Consider the following 25,802-nt stretch of genomic DNA (forward strand, 5'->3'; position numbering starts at 1 on the left):
GTGTGATGCAGTACCTAAATTACATTTAGACTATTCCAAAGACAAGAACCACAAAGCAGTGAAAAATTAAAACTCTTATGGTAACAGAGGTAATCAGAGCAGGAAAATAGCTTCCTTTGAATGCAGCATTAGTAAGATGCTTTCCTGTCAATGGTAAACTTAATAAGAATACTTAATTTGAAAGAAGTTTATTGAAATCTTGTTACATTAAAATAAAAGTAATAAAATTACACTAATACTACAATCACATTAAGCTCCATCTAATGAAGAGGGTGTGTTTAAATGCTGTTTCCTAAATGTAACATTCTTACCGTAGTCTACCATTTACTGAGTTTTCTATATAAGAGTCATAATTTAAAATAATTTACACAGAATATTTTATTTAATTCCCACAATGAATCCATAATATTGTAGTCTTCATATTTCATACTTAAGATAAACACACACATACACACACACATACACACACAGACACACAGACAGACACACAGAGAATAAAATAACTTGACTGAGATTAAGAGGAAGAAGTTCAGTCAGAATTCTATCCAGGTCAAAAACATAGAACTACATTGATGCATGAGTGTACTAGATGTTATGGATTCCTTCTTGGCCTTGAGGGATAATTCTTGCCCTCCTAGTGAAGCCGTGTGTAGGTTTCTCATGAATTTAGCTTATAATAAAAGATGCTTCCACATATCTCTCATCTGAAGTGACTTCTGCTTCTCTGTGTCATGCAACGTCTTGGACCTAGGCTTTACTGTAATGAGTTCATCCCCTTTTTTCTTTTAAAAAATAGCACTTTGTCCTTATCAGCTGCCTTATCAGTGATTTCTCTGTGAGGAGATCAGAACTCCACTAGATATTTCTGAACCTCAGTCAATTTTGTTTGAATTCACATTATTCATGGAATATTTGTTTGTTACACTCTTTTGCTCATGTGACTGGAATTGAGATTTTCTATATGTTAATTTTTTTACTAAAACATGAAATTAGAATGTGTTGCTTAGAGTCTAGGAATTAAACTTTAAATATTCAAATATATTTTTAGTATCAAGAAAAGTTTGATTACCTTGCTGAAGTTGGTAATTAACTACTTGGTATGTTGAAGTCACAAAGTTAAAAGCAGATGGCTCACTAGAATCCTACAAAATGCCTTTTTGCTGCTGATGCTGCTTATACCTCTCCCACAACAAAGATTTTGACATTCAGAGTCATAGGAAAAATACCCATAGCAAACCCATGGCACAGTAAACTTACTTCAAGCCTATGGTTCTTAAATGCAATAAAGCAACAATAACCATGAAGTAGGTACATACTTTGGCAATACTGATTTGAGACCCTCCGGAGGAAGAAGTATATAAAAATGAGCAAAGTACAGAAGAACTTACTAAAATGTATCAAGAAATAAACACACACAAAAAAGACAATATAGGCAAACAAACAAACGAAATACCCGAACACAGGGAGATAAAACAAACAAACAAATAAAAACGGAAACATATCTGAAATTTAACTCAATAGAAAATTCAAAATTCACCAAAAGAAATTTATAACAAAGATAAAATAAAAAGGTAAAAGGACACTGAGTGGCTTTTTACTTATACAACATAGATTCTGAATTAACTTTAACATCTGATGAAATGCCCCTATTGACAAAATTTCGTGGACTTAATGGGGCTTAAAACAGAGTTACACTTGAAGATCTCACAAAATTTAAACAAGTTATTCCCTATATCCTTAAAGGAATTACTGAACATAATATAGAGGACAAATAGACATATCTCACCTTAATGACTGGAAATATTACTTTGCCTTAAATTCCCATGGTCCCATTACTCTGTAGTGGGCATCAATACTCTGACTCTATTATTATTAAATTAAAATCAAAATTAATTCTTTCGCATTTACCATTGGTTTGACAAAATAGACTCCCATGAACACTGGCTCTGCCTCCCTCTTGTTATCTTGAAAAGTAATTTAATATGTTACAGAAAGTCAATTCAGTATTTTTGAGATGCATTTGGTCTCTTCTACCTACAGCTAGGAAAATTCAAACATAAGTGGTTAGAGATAAGACTGAAGTTTAATTTTATAACTGCCCATATTTTTATCAAATCATGAATCAAATATTATTAGGGCAAAATGATTTTACTAAAGTTGTATATTTAAGCTTTGCGCATATGTTAGAACTATTATTTCTTAAATTCTAAATCATAAGAGAATATTTAAAATTTGAATAATCTGAGCATACTGTATATCAGTATTGTTAAGTTTAGCTTCACTTTTATAGCTACCCTCTAAACATTTTATTTAATTTGCTGTGGCTTATTAGCTAAGTAAATAAATATTTTGTAAAAATTAACTGTGGATAAAATGCAGTTATCCAGAATATTCAAGTGATACAGAAAAGCTAACTCCTCATCTTAAAACAATTCTCTCTCTCTGTGTGTCTCTCTTTCTGTGTGTGTGTGTGTGTGTGTGTGTGTGTGAAGTATGCTAAACTTTATATCATTAAGATCAAGATTGCAAAGTGCTTATTTTTCAGCTAATTACATGCTAATAAAAACCAAACGGATGAATTCCAGTTTGGGGTCTCAAGTACACCCTGCATCACCACTTACAGCGAATTCATCATTCTTTTTGAAAATTTGTGTTATCTTTACCCTGGCTATGCAGTCAGATGAGTGAGGTCATATATCTTACCAAGGAGACTCATGCTTAGAAGGTAGAGATTTGTGGTGTTTTTAGAATAAAACATCCTCTCTGCTACCCACAGTAGACATTATTAGCGAAGGTATCTGTCATCATTTTGTAAGAGCAGTTCTTGGCAGCTGCTTAAAATCTGATGAAATGTTAATGACTAAAGCAACTTAAGAAGCCCTCTGAATAGAAAGGAGATAATAATAATATTGCTGAGTCTACTAATAACTTGACATAAGCAACTCAGTAATTCTCTATTTTCCTTTACTGGTCTCTAATATCAACTATGGCCATCTCTTGATGTGTCCATCTGCTTCAAGCTATGCTTGTTGCAGCAGAGTAGGCAATTTAGAATCAATTACACAGACATGTTAAATCACAAACGATGCTTTATTTCTAATCAAAGCTGGTATTTACAGTTCATTATTTTAAAAACAAAAATTAAAAATTACCCTAGAGTAGTACTGTTATAAAGCCTGCATAAGCAGTATGCAGCCTCACACTCTTAGATGAGGTTTTTGCTTTCTGCAGGGCATAGACTTTTCTCTACCCCCTTTGACTTGAGTTGAGTTGCTGTTCTATAAGACCATCTTTCGTCCTAAAGGATTATGGTATTGAGCAAAGTATTGTCTCTTGCCAGCGATGCAACACAGATAACTGGAACGCCCGGCAAACATGCCTAATTTCTCATTTCATTTCATTTTTTCTAGCCTCCCTGCCATCAGTATTCACCATGATTGACAATACAACCATACAGATCAAGTTCTAGGAAAGGCTTTGACTCGTCTATAATCTCCCAAGGCTAATGAACATTACAACTCATAAATGTGACTCAGTATTAAAATCAGATAGATATTCCAGTATAATGTGTTATGGAGACTAAGAGGTTTAATAGTTAATGGTAGGGTTCAGTGAGGGGCCATTCTTGACTACAACAGGGAAATATTTATAATCTCATAATTACTAGTCTCTGAATGTCTAATTCATTTATTCAACATTTTTGGTAAGTTACTATGTGCAAAATATTCTTCCAGTTTCTAAGGATACAACAATGACAAAACAGACAAAAATATGTGCTTATATAAACTAAGTAGATGCTGCCCTATTCAATAACCCCAAATCTTAGAATCTTAAAACAATAAAGGCTTATTTACTGTACAAACTGCATGTTTATTATAGGTTGGTTTGAGGCTCTGCTCTATAAGGCCTATGGTATAGCCATTGCTTTTTCCACCAATCACAAATTAAGAGGAAAAGAGATTATGGAGGGCCTCATACCAGTAGTCAAATATTCCAGAACAGAAATGATACACATTTCTATTTCTATTGCTCAGCACTTCATTTACCAGAACGAGTCACCTGGTCCCCCTCAAACATAAAAGGGCCAGAAATGGAATTCTCCCACATACCCAGGAGATGGAGGGCTGGATCTTCTTCATGAGCAGCACAAATTGAACATACAATAAGAAAAAAAAACAGCTAGAATATATAGACTATATAGGAGTTATGGGGTAAAATAGAACGGAAATATTGAAGAGAAAGTTTAGCTTCAGGAGTCGTAATTAAAAATAGCAAGTTAGGGAAGATCTAGCTGAGACATTGACACTAAATTAAGATATGAAGTAAGTGGAAGGGTATGGCAGAGGGGGAAGAGAATTCTACAGAGGACAGAGAAAGCAAAAAGTTCCTGAGGTAGAGATTTGTGGCACGTGCTGCTGGAACAGCAAGGAGGCTAGCATTGAAAGAGAGTGAGATGAGCGAGTACAGGAGGGAACTAAAGATGTAGCAATAGACCACATCAATTAAAGCCACTTCAAATGTCTGGGCAGAAAAAGTAAATGGTCTTTCCTATAGTTTAACAGTATCTTCCTGGTTACTGTATTGACAATAGATGACATGGAGTTAGGGAAATGAGGTAGCCTGTTAGGAGATATTTATCCAGGCTAGAGACACCATGGGCTTGAACCAAGTTGATAGTAACGAAACAAGTGATACGGTTAGATTCTCTTAGTATTTTGAAGAATGAACTAATATATTTTGCTGATAGATAGTGTAGGGGGAGTAAGAGAGACAGAAATAATTCAAAGATCACAGTCTTATCCTGGAAACTAAGGGGTTAGTATGCCCCATAAGCTCTAACTTTAAATATGCATGTAGTGACTTGACCCTCTATTGCAATCACACCTCCTGCTGCCACCCTGGTCTTTGTAATCATCATCTCTCCAGAACCACTAAAACTGCCTCCAATAGTAAAACTCTTTCCACTCTTCCACTCACAGTCAATTCTCCAGATAATAGCACAAGGGATCTTTTTGAAAACAAAAATTTCTCATCACATGGACCAAAATTCAAAGCCCTTCCTTTGAATTTCAAATGCCCTTTGGTGCAGCCCAGGGAGACCCCCCACCTCATTTATAATCAATCTTCTCCTTTGCTCAGTGTGCACCAAACAGCATTTTTTTTTTTTTTTTTTTTTGAACATAACAAATAGTTCCCATTCCAGGGCTGTTCTTTACCTGGGACAGCCTTTGCCCCAAACCTTTGCCAAGTTTCTCTTTCACCTCAGTCAAGTTTTTGTTTTTTTCCCAAACTTCATCTCTTAGTAAAAGACATTTTGAAACTCCTTTTTGTTGTTGTTGTTTGTTTTTTGTTTGAGACAAGGTCTGGCTCTGTCACCCACACTAGAATGCAATGGTATAATGTTAGCACACTGCAGCCATGATTTCCCAGGCTCAATGGATCCTCCCACCTTAGCCTCCCAAGTAGCTGGGACTACAGGTGTGCACAACCATGCCTGGCTATTGTTTGTTTATTTTTTGTAGAGATGGGGTTTCCTCATGTTACTCAGGCTGGTCTTGAACTTCTGGGCTCAAGCAATCCACCCACCATGGCCTCCCAAAGTAGTGGGATTATAGGTGTGAGCCACCATGCCAGGCCCACTCCATTTCTAACGCGTTTTCCTTCCTTTCTCACACCACTCTCTTTCACTTTAGTCCTCTCTAGTTTGCTTGTGGGGCTAGTGGTTGACATCATGCAATATATTTATTTAGTTATACGGTATGATTATATGTTTTCCCTCACTAAATTAAGAATTAATGAGGGTAGAGAGTTATCTGACTCACTTGTATGTCTAGCCCCAGTGCTTGATTAGTACCTGGCATAAAGTGAGCACTCAAGAGATACTGCTGTTTTATGAAAGAATAAATGAATGAATGAAATACAAGTGAGTGTAACTACAATCTTCTACAGGTGCTCCACTTTTTGAGGTTGAAATATATTAAGGAATATTTTGGTGAACAGCCAGAAACTACAGAGATGTCATAATGTAGCTAGCACCAGGAATTGAGAGGGGAGAAAGATTCAATTATTGATATTGTTAATATGTTGACAAAAGCAATTGTGTTCTGCTGACATTTTGAAACAATTTATGGAGTTTAAATACTGTTGTCTGGAAAATAGAATGAAGGTAAATATAAATCCACAGCATAAGGCTTAAAGAATATATATTTTTACATGAAAAGAATGTAGTTGGGCCATGCTATTAATTTCCAGAAATGAATGTAATAAGTAAAAAATCCTCCAGAACATAATCTTAGAAGAAAATGTAATGAACAGTTTGAGAAGCAAAATTGAAACTTACAGGATTCACCAATTGTGAACAACATTTAAAATGGGATTTAAATCATTCAACAGGAATTGCATATTATTAATCTAAACCTGTGCACCTAGTCCGAATACTGAACATTATGGTCTGTTTTGACAAACTTGCAAACAGTCACAAATTTGTGACTTGCAGTCACAGCCTTATCAGGTATGTAAGTAAAACCATATGGTTACAAATATTGGGCCTGATTATTTACTGTTTTAGGCTAAAGAGAGAGCCAAATCTTTATATTATTTTTTAAAAAGAAAATAATGCCCATTATTAAATAGCTGTATCATATGCTGAGGAATGTTTTGTGTTTTAAAATATATTTTTATTTCTATAAGTGCACTTTATGTTATAATAAATTACCTGAATTAGAAGTTATAAAGAATTGAATAATCATTAAATATTCTGGAAATATGATCTCAATATTGATATGGGACATAATCCCAGATGACAATTGAGAATAAATAATATTATTGATAGAAAGAGCAACTTTGGCACGATGTGCTTTACACAGTTCAGAATGAACTAGTGACTACCCAAATCAGAGCTTTGTGAGTAACATTTAAGTTGACTTAACAGCAAATACGATTTTCAAATTCTACTTAGAAAATGAAGCCTGATTTACCTCTATTTTAGAGACAAGATAGCAAGGAGTCAAGGTGAAAGCAAACAGAAGAACAAATAATAAACTTTTAGTTGGTGATTTAATGCACTTTAAAAGGATATGGTCAAAGATGACAGGGCTCAGATTGAACCTACCCTGTATATAAATGGTTGTGTTTGGCTCCTTCAGTGCTGGTGTAACATTTTGCACTCAGTGTCCTGAGATTTGTAGCCCAATGAACTGGGATAAAAATACAGCACTGATATTTCCGATAAGACAACCAACACAGACTATTTTAAAGTAACATAGACCAATTAATTATCTGATCACAAGGCAAGGTAAACCTATACTCAATTGTGTTTCAAATCTTGTCATAATTAATAGAGAGGCTAAAGTATCAAGAAGTTATGAGTTAAGGGATGAGTTTTTCTCCTATAATCAAATATTAACATATGTTTCAATGAGTGTGGAACTAAGTGCATAGGTATTTTCAATGTCTGTGGAAGTTATCTGTCTTGTGTTCAATGATGTTATTACCTAAAGCAATCCATCTGTCCATCTCTCTCTCTCTCCCCTTCCTATGTGCTTCCCTCAGAGATATCTTATACTCTCAGTTTCCAGTTTCAGAAAAAGATTAAATATCTTGCTCAGGGACACCAATTTCATAATTTTAATCCTATTGAGTCCGTGTTTGTCTGATTCAAATATATATTTTTTCCCACTATATAATGCAGCCTATCAAAACAGAGATTCAAGTAAACTTTTTGGAGATAAACTGCTTATTGAAGTTTGCTTTTTTCTGGTTGACGCTCACAACATCCCAACCCCACTTTCTCACCTTCAACCTTTCCCCCAAAAACATCACAAAATATATGTGTGAAATATATAATTTTAAGGTTGTATTAAATGCTAATAATTAAGTATTCAAAATGTTATATCCCATGGATTTTGTTACTCTGTAGTTTTACCATCTCAAATTCCTAGTATTCATTTTATTTATATGCATACACCCTAAGGACTTTCAAATTTGTATTAAATTTATACATTGTATTTGCCAATGATATTACTAACCAGACCTATGGAAAATATTAGTTCTAACATATTTTTATTCAGTTTAACTCATGATTGATTGCATTTCATTTAATCAGAATAGAGAATATCTAAATACATTTGTATGTCTTGCTTATCTCTTGACATTGGAATTAGTTTGAATCACTTGACATGTATCTCCTTTCAAAATGAGGCCAGCATTTCAGTTGCTATTTACTTGTGCCAAATCCTGACTACATTATTTAACTCACATGGTCCTGAAGAAATGGTAGCTGTGGACTTTGTTTGTTTTTGTTCCTGTAAATCATAGGACAGAACATGTTTGAGGGCACTGTTTGAATCAGTCCCTCAGGCCTCCCTTAACGAATGGATGTCACTCAGAAACGCTGGCGATGATGACTTCTTGATTTGAACTGCACTTTTAGAGGGTTCATAAAGTGACCTACGGCCTTTCCTGCAGTCAGTTCGATGAAGATGGGAAATAGTAATTATAGTGTAATAAAGAACACGAGGACTCTATTTAAATGGCGGAATTTGCATTTAAATGGAAATTTCAAAATGAAAACATGTAAAACCTTGATAGGTACAATATTTAGTATACAGCGTATGCCAGCAGTTTGAAGCAAGCTTAATCACATGTCAGAGGGGGATGTGTAGAGGTTAGCTTTTGTGCAAGTCCAAAGGTCAGGGGTAGAGTTTTCCAGTGAGACTGAAAAGGGAAAGGTAAAATTAGCTATAGACGTGACACATTTCATCGAATTGAATTAATAAGCATATTTTCATTCATGAAAAGAGTAGGGAATCAATTCATTGGGGCACTCCAATCTTATGACCTACAGCTAGTGAAATAACTAATTGATTAACACTTAGGAAATGTAATGGAATTTAACTCTCTGAACTGCTCACAGTAATTCTGCATTAATCCATTAATTGAAAGTGTTTATTAATATGCTGGATAAGAATTAAGGAAGACACAAGTTTAAATACATTGGACAATTAGAAGGTATTTTGAAATTGACATGAAAACTTATCATGAAAATGATTTCCTTATTTTAAATAAAAGACATCCTCATAAAGATGCCTCTGCAGGGTACAAGATGGCAAATGAACTCACTTCAGGCAAATGCAGCAAATAATGTGATGAAGGCAAAATGATGTTTAAAAATCATAAAAGTTTATTTCAACCTATACTCTTTTTTGCCCAAGTAGTAATATTATTGCATAGGGCAACTAGCACAGGCTATTTTAAAGTAATATATAGACCAATTAAATCTCTAATCACAAGAAAAGGTAAGAATACATACTATTGTGTTTTAAATCTTGTCATATTAAAATATTCTTTGGCAACTAAATGAATAAAATATATTGAGTCGCTTGTTTCTTAGGTTTTGCATATTTAAAAGCTGACACCGACTGTCTGTTTTTTAAAAAGTGTGAGATCATCTATGTGAAAACAATTTCTACAATGTAGAGTGTTTTCTAATTTAAGGCAGTTAAGTCAGTATGGTAACTAATACATGAGTGTTTCTCACCCTTTCATGTTCTGCTTTTTGTTTTGTATTTAACAAAGAAAATACAAGTGCCAATGTTGTGACAGACAGAGTGACTTCATTATTTGGCTTTTCTTTAGCGTATCTATTTCCATTAAATTGAGCAGTGCAAATAAGAGAGATCACATATAGTACGCATTTTAGCTATCCATCTATACTCATGAACTCATCATTTTAGTGATTAGATAAGTTATAACATAGAAATAGAAAAGGGTCAAACTTGGATCCGGTAGATTCATGAGTCTTTTGAGTAGACTTAGTTAGGAAATAGAATTCTTTTTGGTAAATACAATAGCCTAATCAAAAAGTGACACACATTCTGTTGGCTTTAGTTTGATGCAGAATTTATTTAATGATGCCGGTTTTCTTTCAGAAGGATAAACACATTTGCACATAGTATTTGAGCTTCATTTATTAATGACTTATAGCCATTCTTTTTTTTAAATCATACTTTATGTTCTAGGGTATATGTGCACAACGTGCAGGTTTGTACATATATATACATGTGCCATGTTGGTGCATCATTCTAAAATATGTGAAGATATGTCTTCAAAATTTCAATGACCAGCAATGATACTGAGAATGTTTCCCTTCTCCCAACAATTCTATCTTCTAGATTTCATCTAATTTATTAACTGCAAAGTTGAGTCCTCCTTCTAATAGTGATGGAAATTAATTAAGAATAAAGAGGGAGGTCTCTGAAAGCTTTCATTCATGTATTCACTCATTTAACAGTTATTTAATGAATCTTTGCTATACTCTAAGTGCTATTTTTGGTATTAGACAAGTAGTAGTATATAAAATAATAAAATCCTTACATTCACTTTATGTTATGTAATAAATGTAACATAATGGCAGGTAATGAGAGAAGTTAAGAACCATATTAAGACCCAAAAAATAATGCAGCATGAAAGAAGTGCTATTTTATATAAGAAGGCAGGAGAACTGAATAAATTTAGAATTAACTATGCTGCAGACCTCCTGGGCAACATTTATGTGAATGGCGTTAAGTGTCCAGGGTATACACTATTTTATTTCATATTTTTTACAATATTAATCCACGTAATACATAAATGCAGAGTCATTTAGTCAATAAACATTGCTTAGGTGCAAGCTATGCCAGGCCCAGTGCTTGACTCAGTAATGCTGTTTTACATCTACCTGCTGGAACAATAATAATTTCTACGTATTTCTTCACTAAAGCAATATGCTAAAAAAAAAAAAAAAAAAAAAAACCTAAAAAAGAGAAAAGTCCTTATCTGCTAAATATCCAACCCTGAAATAGATATAATTTTGAGCACCTACTATGGACGAATCACCATTCCAATATTCGAGGATGAAAAAATTAATATGATTAGTTCATTTTTTTCATCCATTCATTTGTGGTCTGGATTTTGATGAGCATTTAGTATCATTTTAGAAAGGCTGGCTTTTATCCTGCTGATAATGAAAACTCATTGAAGGTTATTCATCAGTGGGAAAAATACTTTTTAAAATAGAATTTAAAAATATTAGTATGCAAGAGCACACAGAATGAATTGGAATGAAGATTGGGTCCAGATGGAGTAATAAGTAAGCCATGAAAATGATAAAGCAGGAGATGAGAATGCCATGAAGCAAGGTGCTGGTAGTGTCTGTAGAGAAGTGTATTTACTGTATTTAGTGTATTTGAATGATATTAAAGAAGTGAATCACAGGTATTGTTTCCTTTCTTCTATTTGATATTCTAAGATTAAATACAATGTTCCCATTTGTTTTTCTGTATACCTTAATTAAATGCAGAAATGAACTTCTCTAGATACATGAGAATGTTACTTGACTCCATCATTATTACATGGAATTTAATAGCATGAAGGGAAGGAGTCACACAAAAGACTTTTCACCAAAATATGTATGATGATTATCTTATGTGCATTGTCTTAAAGATTGCTTACATATTATGTATTGTTCAAAACTGCTTTTATTAATTACTTTTATATAATCAGGGAAGTTATTTTTCCTATTGTGTATAACGATTATCACTTTCTTAATGAGACTTTCACTAACTCTGGGAAAATATTCAGGCCTTGATGTATAACAGCATCTTGTTTATTGACTAGTATATGCTGTCATATTTTTACTTATGTATATCATGGTTAAATGTTATCTTAATTTTCTCAGCCTTTGGTAGTTTTCTCGGACTTGTAGGCTTATTTGCACTCAGCTTAATATTCCAGGGGTAGTAATATATTTTTAATGAAGTGGAGCATAATGTAATATATTTTACATAGACTGCAGACTGCAGATAAAGTAATTCTTTTTATGACTATATTAATAATCCACTACAAATTGAGTTCAAAATAGAATATTAGAAATTTTATGTCCATTCAAGATGGAGAAATTGACACCAACCTTTTACTTCTGCTTGAAACAACTGATAAATATATTTTTTAAATGAAACAATAGTTCTTAAGACATTGGAACAAGCAACAAAAGACAATGGCACCTGAGATTTTGAAAACAAATAGTCTTCCAACTGCCCCATACTTTCAGGCTGTGTTGCAAAAAGGAAGAAAACAAATGCAGCCTAAGTCTCCCTCACATAAGGAGATGAAGCTGGGATTCTAGAGAAGCTAAGGAAGCTGCAATTCACAGGCCTTAGTATCAGAAAAGAGAGTTGCTCAGAGAGAGAGCTCTGGAGATCTTTAGAACAGCAGTCCCCAACCATTTTGGCATCAGGAACCAGTTTCATGGAAGACAATTTTTCCACAGATGGGGAGGGTAAACCCTCATAATTTATAACACACTACTTATCTTACTCAGAAGAGTCTTGCCTCAGTATTAGAGAAAAATTGGACACAGAGTAAATCTTTCTCTTGTCCCCCCACCAAAAATTAAGAAAACCTCACCATGTTACAATAGTATCAAACTCTTTTTAAGTAACTTAAACACATTCCAGAATAAACCTAAATAATTTTTGTCTGCATGATTACAGGAACGTTTTTGTATGAATAAAAACATACCTAGTAATCAATTACATAAAGTTTTCAATGCTTATAATCCAATCAAAATTGGCCAGACCCATCAGAGAAATACAAATCAAAACCACAATGAGATACCATCTCACACCAGTTAGAATGGCAATCATTAAAAAGTCAGGAAACAACAGGTGCTAGAGAGGATGTGGAGAAATAGGAACACTTTTACACTGTTGTTGGGATTGTAAACTAGTTCAGCCATTGTGGAAAACAGTGTGGCGATTCCTCAAGGATCTGGAACTAGAAATACCATATGACCCAGCCATCTCATTACTGAGTATATACCCAAAGGATTATAAATCATGCTGCTATAAAGACACATGCACACTTATGTTCATTGTGGCACTATTCACAATAGCAAAGACTTGGAATCAACCCAAATGTCCATCAGTGACAGACTGGATTAAGAAAATGTGGCACATATACCCCATGGAATACTATGCAGCCATAAAAAAGGATGAGTTTGTGTCCTTTGTAGGGACATGGATGCAGCTGGAAACCATCATTCTCAGCAAACTATCACAAGAACAGAAAACCAAACACCACATGTTCTCACTCATAGGTGGAAATTGAAGAATGAGATCACTTGGACTCGAGAAGGGGAACATCACACAGTGGGGCCTATTGTGGGGAGGAGGGAGTGGGGAGGGATGGCATTAGGAGTTATACCTGATGTAAATGACAAGTTGATGGGTGCTAACGAGTTAATGGGTGCAGTACACCAACATGGCACTTGTATACATACATAACAAAACTGCACGTTTTGCACATGTACCCTAGAACTTAAAGCATAATGAAAAAAATTTTAAAAAAATTTGGCAAGGCATAAAAAGAAGAAGAATGATAAAACCTATTATAAGGATTACAGTCAATCAAAAGTAACATAAATGACAAACCTGTTGGTATCAGCATAGGAGGCATTAAAACAGATACAACTGTATTTCATAGACCCACAAAGCTAGAGGAAAACTGTAACATGTAAATTAGAGACATGGAAAGTACAGTGCGACCCAAATGAAACTTCTAAAAGTGAAAACCACAATGACTGAGATGAACACTACACAAGATAGAATTAAGAGAAGGTTATTTATTGTAGCAAAAAGTATTATTGATCAAAGTAATAAAAATGATCCAATATGAAACACAGAAAAGAATGACTAGAAAACAAACACACTTATTAATATCAAACATAAGTGAGGTGATGGGTATGTATGTTTGTGTCCTAATATATGTATAACTGGATTTCCTCAAGGGAAGTCAAAATTAGAAGAAATGTTTCAAAAAATTATTGCCCAACATTATCCAAAATTGAAGGGAATTATAAATACACAAATTAAAGAACACTAATCACATGAAACGAGAAGAAAACTACACAAAATTACCATAAAATTATTGAAAATCTGTTATAAAGGGAGAATTCCAAAAACAACCAGATAAAAAATGAACAAATGAACAAATATAAGAATGACAGCTGACTTTTCTTTGGAAATATTGTAAACTGGAAGATAGTGAGGAACTCTGTATAGTAATGAAATAAAAATAAAGTATCATCTGTCTAAAATTTTAAAATCAGGGAAAATAGTTTTCAGAAATTTGGGGAGACTCAACTATTTGAGATGTACAAAAACTGAAACAACTTCATTCACTGTAAGAAATAATGAGGAGTCCTCCAGGTAGCAATGTAAAATACTGAATAAAAATCTGAATCTACACATAGGAATGCAGAAAATAAAAAATATTGATACAATGGACATTTAAAATAAAGCTCTTTAAAAGTTAATTTATTGTATATGGGAAAAGCTATGGCAATGCATTGCAGGGATTTATAATGGGATAGAGGATAGTAGTCTAGGCTTTGTAGAACCATTATTCTGTTTGTTTCATAACATTTTAAAAAGGAAAAAAAAACTTTATTTTTTTTTTCTGAGATTATAAAAAATACAGGCTGTGTGTTAAATGTGGTCCACAGGATACAGTGTACCAATCCTTCTTTACAACATATGTAAGAATAAAACATATGACAATTGCTGAAAGGCTACTGTTATAAATTCTTATTTTAAACACAGAAAGGTAAAATATCATTTGAATATAGCTCATGATAAGCTATACTTGTGCACTAAAATACATAAACAATAACTAAAGTAACACAACAAAAATTTTGCCAAAATCCAAAACAAAATAAAATAATAAAATACATTTGACCCTTGAACGATGCAAGGATTAGCTGCGTCAACCCCCTGCATAGTCAATAATCTATATATAACTTCTGGTTTCCCAAAAACTTAACTACTAATAGCCTACTGTTGACCAGAAGCTTTGCAGGTAACATAAATAATTGAACAATACATATTTTGTATGATATATGTATATATCGTATATAATCATATATATCATATGCTTTATTTTTACAGTAAAGTAGGCCAGAGTAAAGAAAAAATTAAGAAAATCAAAGAAAAGAGAAAATATACTTACTGTTTATTAAGTGGAAGTGGATCATCATAAAAGTCTTCATCCTCATCATTGTCACATTGAGTATGCTAAGGAAAAGAAGGAAAAGAAGGGGTTAGTCTTGCTGTCTTAGGTGTCACAGAGATGTAAAGAGTGACGATAAAAAGGGGAGTCAGGTCCAGGCTGTGTAAATTTATGTAAATACATCATAAGTTCTGTCTGATGGTTTTGCTTTGTCATTTTTCTAAAAATGTTTCCATATGGTGCCAATTTCTTTCTACTATTTTCTTTAGATTCAGTGTCTGCATCATAGAAGTGTCCATGTGGTAAAAGAAGTAAAAAAAAAAAAAAAAAAAAAGGAATGTTTCCGCCAAATTGTCTAATGTCAATTTGTTTTCTGACATTGCTTCTTACATATCCTTATTGTCTGGCAATGGTTTAGACACACTCATCTTCATCAGGTTGTCTTCTGCTAATTCCTATAGTGTGTTGTCTACTAGATCTTGAAATTTTCTAAGATTCATATCTTAAAATGCTTTACACTCATTTTCTCTTTTCTTTTTCTTTTAACTACATCCATAGTCTCTTTCATTATTTCTTGATTGGCTCTGTTGTAAATCTGGTGAAGTCACACACAACATCTGAACACAGTTTTCCTGCAGAAATTTATTGGTTTGAGCTTGATAACTTTCACAGCTTTTCTGTAACAAGAATGCATCTTCAATAGTGTAATCATCGCACATTTTCATGATGTTCTCTCTATGGAGGATCTTTTCTATAATGTTGACAATCCTTTCATACTGTATCATTTATAGTGAACCTTAAAGGGCCTTATGACTCTCTTAATCTAGAGGCTGAATCAAATACATTGCATTTGGAAGCAAGTAGACCACTTCAATACTTTCAGTATAGTACTCATGGAGTTCCAGGTGGCTAGGGATATTGTTCAATACCAGAAGAATTTTCAAAGGCAATCCCTTTACTGTTGAGGAACTTCTGACTTAGGGACTAAGCATCAGTGAAATCAATCCAGATGAAAGGTTCTCCTTGCCAGGCCTTCCTGTTATACAACGAAAAGGCTGGCACCTGGTGTTTATCATTTTCCTTCAAGGTTTGAGTTTAGCAGCTTTTTAAATGAGGACAGTCCTTACCATTAATCCAACTGCATTTACACCAAACAGTAGAGTTAGCTTAAACTTTTCTGCTTCAAGTCCTGGTAATAGCTTCTCGTCCATACTCATAAATGTCTTTTTGGAATATTTTTCCCAGAATAGAGCACTTTCAACTGAATGAAAACCTTGTTCAGGCAGATATTCTTTCTTCTCATTGATTCTCTTACTATATATAATTTATGCATTCATGACAGATCTAACTTTTTTTATTTTTTGTATTTTCAGGCTATGTGTTTTGTCTAGGATTGTTTTCAAATTGTCGTAAATCTTCAAATATTTTACAACGCATTTACTGAAAAATATTAATATATATGTAGACCTATGCAGTTCAAACTCAGGTTGTTCAGGAGTGAATTGTATACTTAATATACTTTCAAGAGACAGAAAAAGAGAAAAGTATACAAAAAACAGATAGGACTAATAGACAATACATAGCACAGTGGCCTGGCGTGGCGGCTCACACCTATAATCCCAGCAATTTGGGAGGCCAAGGCAGGCAGATCACGAGGTCAGGAGATCAAGACCATATCCTGGCTAACACAGTGAAACCCTGTCTCTACTAAAAGTATAAAAAATTAGCCGGGTGTGGTGGTGAGCGTCTGTAGTCCCAGCTACTCAGGAGGCTGAGGCAGGAGAATGGCCTGAACCCAGGAAGCGGAGCTTACAGTGAGCCATGATTGCACCACTGCACTCCAGCTTGGGTGACAGAGCAAGACTCTGTCTCCAAAAAAAAAAAAAAAAAGAAAGAAAGAAAAGAAAATACATAGCAAAGTGATTTATTTAAAATGAACTATACCACCAATAACTTAAATGGTCTGGATATCTCAATTAAAAGAAGGCATTATCATATTTGATAAAAAAAAAAAAAGGTGACACCAACGTATGTTGACTAGATCACAGACACACACAGATTATAATAATAGAGGAAATATACTATCTTAATATCATGGTATAAAAATATATCAGGATAAATATACATTAATCAAACAAAAACTGGAATGTTAAGTTGGTTCTAGAGAAAAGAATATCACAAAGGATATAAAAATCATTTTATAACAGTAATGCAGTGAATTCATCAAGAAGATGTAAACATGGATGCATGTAATATTAGAGCTTCACGATATATGCACTGTATCTAATACAACTGATAAAAATACACAGAAAAATAAACATAACCACAATTAGAAACTGAACAAGTAGATAACTTTCAATAGAAAGTCAAGAACACTATGTGGGCTCACATATATTTAGTGATTGAGAAATGAGAAATGCCATCCTATCACTTTCCCAGGGCTGCCACTGCAAAGTAGAACAAACTAGGTAGCTTAAACACAGAAATTTATTGCTGCACGACTCTGGGGAATAGAAATCCAAAGTCATGGTGTTGGTAGAATCACGTTTTCTTGAAGTCTCTAGAAGACAGCCTTCATTATCTCTTCCTAACTTCTGTTGATGGCCATACATCCTTGGCATCCCTTGACTGGCAGGCACATCAGTCCAATCTTCCCTTTTGCTGTCACACAGGATTCTCTCTGTGTTTCTGTCTCTCCTCTTATTGTAAAGACATTAGTTATGTTAGATTAAGGGTACACTCTACTGAAGTATGGCCTAATCTTGACATAACTAATTAAATCTGCAATGACTCCATTTCCAAACAAGTCACATTGTGAGGTATTAGAGGTTAGGACTTCAACATAACTTTTGAGGGACACAATACAACCCATATTAGCTACAGTTAAATTTTCGGTAATGTAGGGTATGCATTCTTGGTAAATTGATTTTCAATTGCATTCATAAAATATGACAGAAAAAGGGAAGACCTGAAAGTTACTCCAAGCTTAAAGCTTGAGTCTCTAGGAAAAACACAGAGCCAGTTACAGAAAAAGGGAATAATATATTCTATTTTGAAATTGGTGAATTTTAGGCAGTAATGGGTCATTATTTATCGTTTCTGTTTACTGATTTTCCTCCTGAAGGAAGAAGAGATGATTTGGACAAAGGTTGTGTACATCTGTATCTCCTTTCTTACCAAAAAAGCACTGGTCTCTTATCCACTAAATCACTTCATCTACCACTCTATGTACTGGCTCTCATAACAAGTATTGAGGACATTCTCATTCTTTGCATAGATGTGACAGATGAAGTAATAATACTATACAATGCAAAGAAAAACTAATTTGTTAAACAAAACACGGAGTCCTACATCTGTAACGTTGGTGGGTGTTGCATGCACTAAGGGCTCCAGAGGACACAAAGAGTCTGGAACAATGAGATAGAGGAGTAATCATAGTAACAGAACAAGAGACAAACCAGTACAATGACATACTCATCAATATTGAGAACCCAGATGATCAAGATCAGCTGTTGCCCAGCTGACTCTTACACATAGCTAAAAGATGAAAGGAAAACACAAACAAATAATAAAAATGGAAAACTTTTTATTCAATTTGGAGGAAATAAGTGGTAATCTTGAAGAAAGTAATTTCAATAAAATTTTTGTATTGAAAATACAATTATTGGGATTTAAAGAGGAAAAGTAGATATTAATCATATTTTAAATTATTTTTTATTCAAAGCAAATAGACAGTGGTAGCATGAAAAAGTACAAACAATGATAGGTTTTGGTTTTCTTTCAACAAGGGAATTGTTCTAACCAAATACGTTAGATAAGAAGATGAAGCCTATGAATAAAAAGGCTAAAAATACAGGAGAGAGAAAACATCACATATTGGATTACAGGATATTTGCAAAACTCATATTTCTCTGAACCATTGTATCTGCTTTTCCTTCCACTTTCCTTCTGAATCCATTCAATTTTTTCCACTGCAAATAATTCATTCATTTGTTGAGTGTCTGATAAACAAATATAATAATGTAGTGTGGCTTAATGTTCTGTAATTTGAGTTGTAATGTGGTAATATTATCAGATTCAAAAAGAGTTAATCTAATTTTGAGAAATGTTGTTATTCATTCTAAAATGATCTCAGAAATCCTGTCTTTTACTTTATATTGTAAGCTCCTTCCTTCTTTCCTTCCTTCCTTCCTTCCTTCCTTCCTTCCTTCCTTCCTTCCTTCCTTCTTTCCTTCCTCTGTCTCTCCTTTTCTCCACCAACGTCCGCCCACCTGTTCAACGTCCGTCTGTCCCGTCCCGGCGGTCTGCCCGTTCCCGGCCCCGTCCCGTCCGTCCATTCACCGTCCACCACCACCTGATCGTCCGGGACAGCATTCTCACTCTGTCAGCTTCAGGCTGGAGTGCAGTGGTGTGATGTTGGCTCACTACAACCTCCGCCTCCCGGGTTCAAGAGATTCTGCTGCCTCAGTCTCCCAAGTAGCTGGGACTACAGGCACACACCACCATACCTGGCTAGTTTTTGTATTTTTAGTAGAGACATGGTTTCACCATGTTGGTCAGGCTGGTCTTGAACTCCTGACCTCAAGTGATCCACCCACCTTGGCCTCCCAAGGTGCTGGAATTACAGGCGTGAGCTACCACTCCTGGCCTTGTTCTTTTATAATAGATATTTATTGCTCAGTATTTAAAGAAAGTTACATTAGTTTTTTCAATGACTTTTTTAAGAATCTATGAGTAAATATAATTGCTTTTACCATATAGTGAATGCTTGCTATTTTCTATGCAAATATTGACTAATTCAATCATTGCAATAACTATGTTAGTCAGTTTTATACGCATTTGCAATCGGGAAAACGGATACACAAAAAAAGTTGTTATATTCCCCAAGCTACATGTTTTATAAAATGTGAAGATAGAGTGACACTAAGTAATCAGGTTGTAGAGTTCTCATTCTTATTTGCTACAGTGTGTTGTCTCATGGGCTCAATTTACCCATATTTCTATCATTTCCAAGAGTGAGTGTGAAAGAGAATACGTTTATATGTTTTGAGTAATATTCACTACTCTTCTCTTTGTTGTCTTTCCATGAACTTTAAACATAAGAAATTTTAAGTTTTACAAAGTGTAACATAAGAGAAATCAAACTGTATGTGTGTGAGTGCACACGCCTTTGCTGCTCTTCACCTCTCCAGTGAACTTCAAGTTCAGGTATTAATTCTAAAAGTTAAAGTTGTGCTGCACTTCAATATTCTCATGTAACAAAACTACGAACTATCTGAAATAGTCGATATTACAAGAGAGTCTTATAAAGGATATGCCAGCCAATTTCTGACATATATAATGTTAGGGACCTTAGTACAACCATGTTTCAGCAGTAGCTGAAAGGTTAATGGAATTGGGATTTTGTGTGGACATGACTGATTTTCCTCCTGCAGAAAGAGAAGGATGGGGGAAAGAAACTGATTTGGATAAAGACCTTTAAAATCATTCACATCTGCAGCTTCCTTTTTAAGGGAAGCACAGCACATGTCTCTTCGACAGCAAATCACTCTAATCTCTTAGAGGCATCCAAAGCTTATCAAAGGAAACATTGTTCAACCAAGAATAAGCTAAGAGACAAAATTAAAAAGTTTGAGAAGAGCAAAAACAAACCCTGTGATTCTACTAAATCTGAGTAGTATTTCTCTTTTAAAGTTAGTATGTTATTGGTATAAAACCTGAATATTTAAAGGCATGACTTCTGGCTCCTGAACATTATATTACAATTTTCAGGGTACATTTCTATCATCGTTCCTATAAAGAATGAATTTAAAACTTCATTTTAAATAGTATCAAGATGACACTCTACAGCAGTTTGCCATGAAGGACATTACTTCTTTTTTCCTTATACATGAAGAAACTGATTTTATTTTTTTTAAGCCTTCCAATAGAAGTCTTTGTTCGGCCTTTGGATCCTTGTTGGGATATGGCCGTTGACTCACGATTTGGCAATTCTTCACAAGGCAATGCCATCGCAGCTACAAGGGCAAAGCAAGGCAGAGTTGAAACCATTTATTCAGCACTACATTATTCTAAAAATTGATTTTGATGCATATGCCCAATATAAGATTTTGCGGAAATTATTCTAATATATTCTGTACTTTATAATTTTATGTGTGATTTTAATTTTTTTAAAGTTGAATAAAAAGTGTGCAAAGGAAGAAAAAGGCTGAAAATAAGCAGCATGGTGTTCCATTTTTTTCGTTGTCATAAATTTTAAGTTGCCTTGATTTACAAATATTCTGCAAATTTACAAATGTTATAGAAATCTTACAAATGTTCTTTCTATTTTTTACATGTAAACTTCACTCATTTTTCATATAGAATATATAAATATCTTCCCTCTTAGAAACAGATTTACCAAAAATTATTTCTGCACTTAAATAAATAAAATATATTACATATTATAAACTAGGAATGTTGGTTGCAGATTGAAATGAAATAAGTGCATATTGGTATTTAGCATCATTTTGATTGCAGTATTTTTTGCCAAAGATGTTTAAGATGAATAAAATAAACCAAAACTATAGCTCTGATAATATGCCACAAATTTTGATTGATTGTTATCACCTGATGGCCCCTCTTCACCTTTCTCTGTAAAACAGAAAATAAATTAGACACAGAAAACATTGATTCTTCATTCCTGATGCAGTTAATATTTACCCTACTGATGATAACATATTTATTTAATATTTCAAACTAGGAAAGCGAAAAGCAGACACATAAATTTATACTATTGACATGAAATAGTAAATGTTAATGTAGTCTGGGTGTAGAAACCCAGATACAGCTAAAGAAAGGCATATAAGATAAAGGAATATGAGATGGCAACAGTTTTAGAGTTCACATAGCCCAACACTTTTGTTAAAGCCAGAGAAACTGGAGCCCGCATATGACAGATGCCAAGGTCAAACAATTATCAGTAATAATAAATTCTAGGAAGGAAAAAAATAACATGGTGGTTAAGAATAGTCCCTGCACTTAAGTGATCTGAATCTTGAAAGATAAAATGTTTTGTAGTCATTCTAAGAGTGGGGAAAAGAGAATTACAAGCAGAGAAAGTGAAATTAACAAAGTCCATATACAGAATCCTGAAAGAAATAGTACAATATATTTAAGAAAAAAAAAATTAAAATTTATCTTTCTGAGGAATTGAGCAGATGAAAAGGAGAAATTTGGGGAGCTGGCTAGAGTTTAGATAAATAGTGCTGAATCTTCTATGTCATGTTTAAGAATATTTCATGATAATATAAGATATTGAAAAAGAAATAAATTGTTGATATAGGAGCAAGAGTGAACAATAAGAAGTGTTTAGTTGCAAGAGTGTGCAGTAAGTGATGGGTGGGTGCTATCTATATATTAGAAGACAGAATGAATGGGACTTGCAGTTATGCAAGTTATGGAGAGAGAAGAATCAGGATTGATTGCCAGGTTTTGGATTTGAAAGGTGAATCTCATTGGGTGGGTTAAGGGTGAATGAGAAATAAAAAAGTGTTGTGAAGTCCATCAACTGATACAGTTTGGAGACACCATGCAGTGTAGAGTTCACAGAAGAGGTATAAGGCTGGAGATTTGAGAATTGTCTGCAATGTTCCTAAACACTGAAGTGAATTAGATTTCCATAGAGAAAAATAGTGGGGGCAGAATTTTCTTAAATGAAAAAAACAGACGTCATTTAGGAGTTAGCAAGAAAATTAAAAAACAAAACAAAAACAGTGTCATATAATCTATACATTTCGAGAGGATGAAAATAGTAAATTGTGCCAAATATTGTCAAAAGATCAAGGAAACTGGAGACAGAGGTATCCACTGTATTTGGCAACAGACAATTTGACCTCAAAAAAGATCTGTTTCAGTAGAGCAGTGCTGATAAATCTAGAATAAAGTAAACAGAAGATAAATTGGACAATCTTTGCTAAACATGGCAGATGGAAAGCACACATTTATTTTCAGTTCTCCAAAAAATCCAGCTAAATGAGAGTAATGTATTTAAAAAACCATAAACTCCAAATGACAAAGTGAAGAACACATTAAATAACAATAGAATAAAATATTGTAAATAAAAGCAAATTGACAAATGTTAGCATACTGGATAATGTTGAAACTTTAAATGAACGGCCCAGATGAAAAAATCTTTAGATTCTGACATTTGTAGATCTTTATATAAAACAGGCAGCTTGCTACTTCATTGCCTTACAGAGAAGCCTTTCAAACCAATCCCTATACACTACATGCACACAGAGATGCCAGTCTCTCTCATAAAATTGCACTTTTTACCTCAACAAACCCCCAAGAATCACCAATTACTTGGTAAAAATCTCTAATGTGGGACAAGAATGAAACAGGCACAATGAAACAATAACAAAATCAATCAGAACCCAAAATTCAGAGATGAAACAACTATAACATACAAATTACACATAATAATGAAACTGCTAGTAATACTAATATAAATAAACATTTAGAAATCATCTAAGAGCATTTGGAAATCAAATGCTGTTAACAAATACATAAAAGTAAAAGAAATATCGGTGATAGTATTGGGTGGGAGCCAACTGTATTAGCTCATAAAAACCACTTCTTCAAGTTTCATGAAATTTTGTGAGCTATGGTTAAATAATAAATTATAAAGTTAGTGTTAAATACATTATATTTACAACAAAAGATATTCAAACATCAATTCCTAATTATTTTAATGCATTTTCCTGTTATATATGCTCTTGATGTTATTTAAATCTATTGCTCCTGTGACGACAGCAGCAGCCCATTTGGAACAGCTGCTCTGAAGACTCTGGCGGAAGTGAGGGAGGTGCTGCTTGGATTGCACGCTCTGCAGGGCTGTTGCCAGCCAGGAACAAGTGGGAGCCCCACCTTCTACTGAGTTAATGGGGTGGGAGTCCTGTACTCTTGGGCACAGCTGCAACTGCCAAGCCGTGGCTCTAGATCTGGGCATCCCTGAGCTCTTGGGGACCCAGTAAGCCCCTGCCACTGCAGGCTTGTAAGTGCCTGCTCCCACTGCCTGACCTCTCCCTGCTTCCGGCACCTGCTCTTGTGTGAAGCAAAGTAGTGGCCGAACCCAGGTGCTGTCATGACCTGGCTGGGTGTGTGCATGCTTGGGGCGACACTGAAACTCCAGCTCCCTGCCACCTTGGCTAACTCCAGACTTTGGGTGCAGATGAATGTGGGAAGGAGGAGTGGTGTGTTGGGGCGGGGGGCGGTTGCTGAGGGCAGCTCATCCCAGGCATGCAGGCACCCCTTAGCACAAACAGTCTGGGTGTTGTGGAAAGCATGTTGATGGCAGGAGAAAGACATGTTAATGTTCCTGGACAGAAAGGGATGGGTCCCTAAGCAGAAAGGGGTGGGTCACTGATGAAACCTCACCTTCAAGATGGGGACAGCCTGAACCCTGGGGGCTGGGCTGCCAGGTACCGGTGGAGGCTGTGGCTGTGAGTGAGAACTTAGAGTGTTTTTTCTGGGCTCACCCATGGCCACTCAAGGCCCAATCAGCATACCCTTCCTCCCTTCTGAGCCCATAAAAACCCTGGAATCTGCCAGACTCAGATACAGGGACTACCAGCTGTGGGAAGAAGCTACTCACTTCAGTTCTCCTCTTCTGCTGAGAGCGGGACACTCGTCAGGCTGAGCTGCCTGCAGAAAGGAGGTACCCACTTTGGGTTTCCTGAGTCGAGCTCCTCTCCATCTTGCTCACCCTCTAGTTGTCCACATATCTCATTCTTCCTGGATGTGGGACAAGAACTTGGGACCCACTGAATGGCAGGACGGAAAGAGCTGTAACAAACAGACTGAAATATGCTCGCAGCTTGCCAAATTGTGGTCAATGAGAAGGAGAGAAGAATGGCAGCCCTTTGGGGAGCCAAGACTTAGGATCTCCCCAAGCCAGGGCTTTGACACCCACTTTGGGGCTTTGTGGTTCTCAGCACCTCCAAACTTCTGGGCGCCACTGTGTTCCCCAGTGGCGGCGGTGGAAGCCTCTTCAGTACACCTGGTCCAGCCATAGCCTTGCACTAAACTGGCACCTGTGCTGGTGCCTGGAACTGCCACCCCTGCCACAGCTGGCACACTTGGCTGTGTGCTGCGGCCGGGCCCCACACTTGCTCACATAACCCTTGCCACTCCACACCTGGCTCACCTTTGGCAGGCATGGGATCTGGGCTGGCAGCCTGAGCAAAGCACAGCCTGCAACTAGCACAGCCTGTCGCGTCTACTGGGCAGAATGAGCCCAGCAGACCCAAGTAAAACTCGGGTAAAGGTGTCACCGACCACAAAGACTTCTGGCTGGAAAAGTGACACCCTAAGGATCCTGTGACATCAGTAGATAGGAAATTCTATTAATAATGAGATATAACACGTCCCTTTCCACCTCCCCATTCAGTATTCTCAGGTTGTAGCTTGAAATTGGTCCTACAGGAAATGTTTATATCATATAAATTGGCAAACACAATAAACCTTGGCATGATTTATTGTTTTATGAAATGTCTATAGATTTTCTTAAAATATAAAATCTTAAAAGTGTAAATTATGCTTAAAATTTATCATAGTTTTACACTATGAGTAGAATCAAAAACTGAGGAACTGTTCTTTCAGTATTTCAGATGATCCACTCCAATAAAGAAATAGCACATGCCATTGATGAATGAGTGAGGTTCCTAATATATGTCTTTGTTGTTTCGCTGTTTTGTACTTATTAAAGTAAATGA

Source organism: Papio anubis, chromosome 3, assembly GCF_008728515.1.
Source record: "Papio anubis isolate 15944 chromosome 3, Panubis1.0, whole genome shotgun sequence".
Taxonomy (NCBI): Eukaryota; Metazoa; Chordata; class Mammalia; order Primates; family Cercopithecidae; genus Papio; species Papio anubis.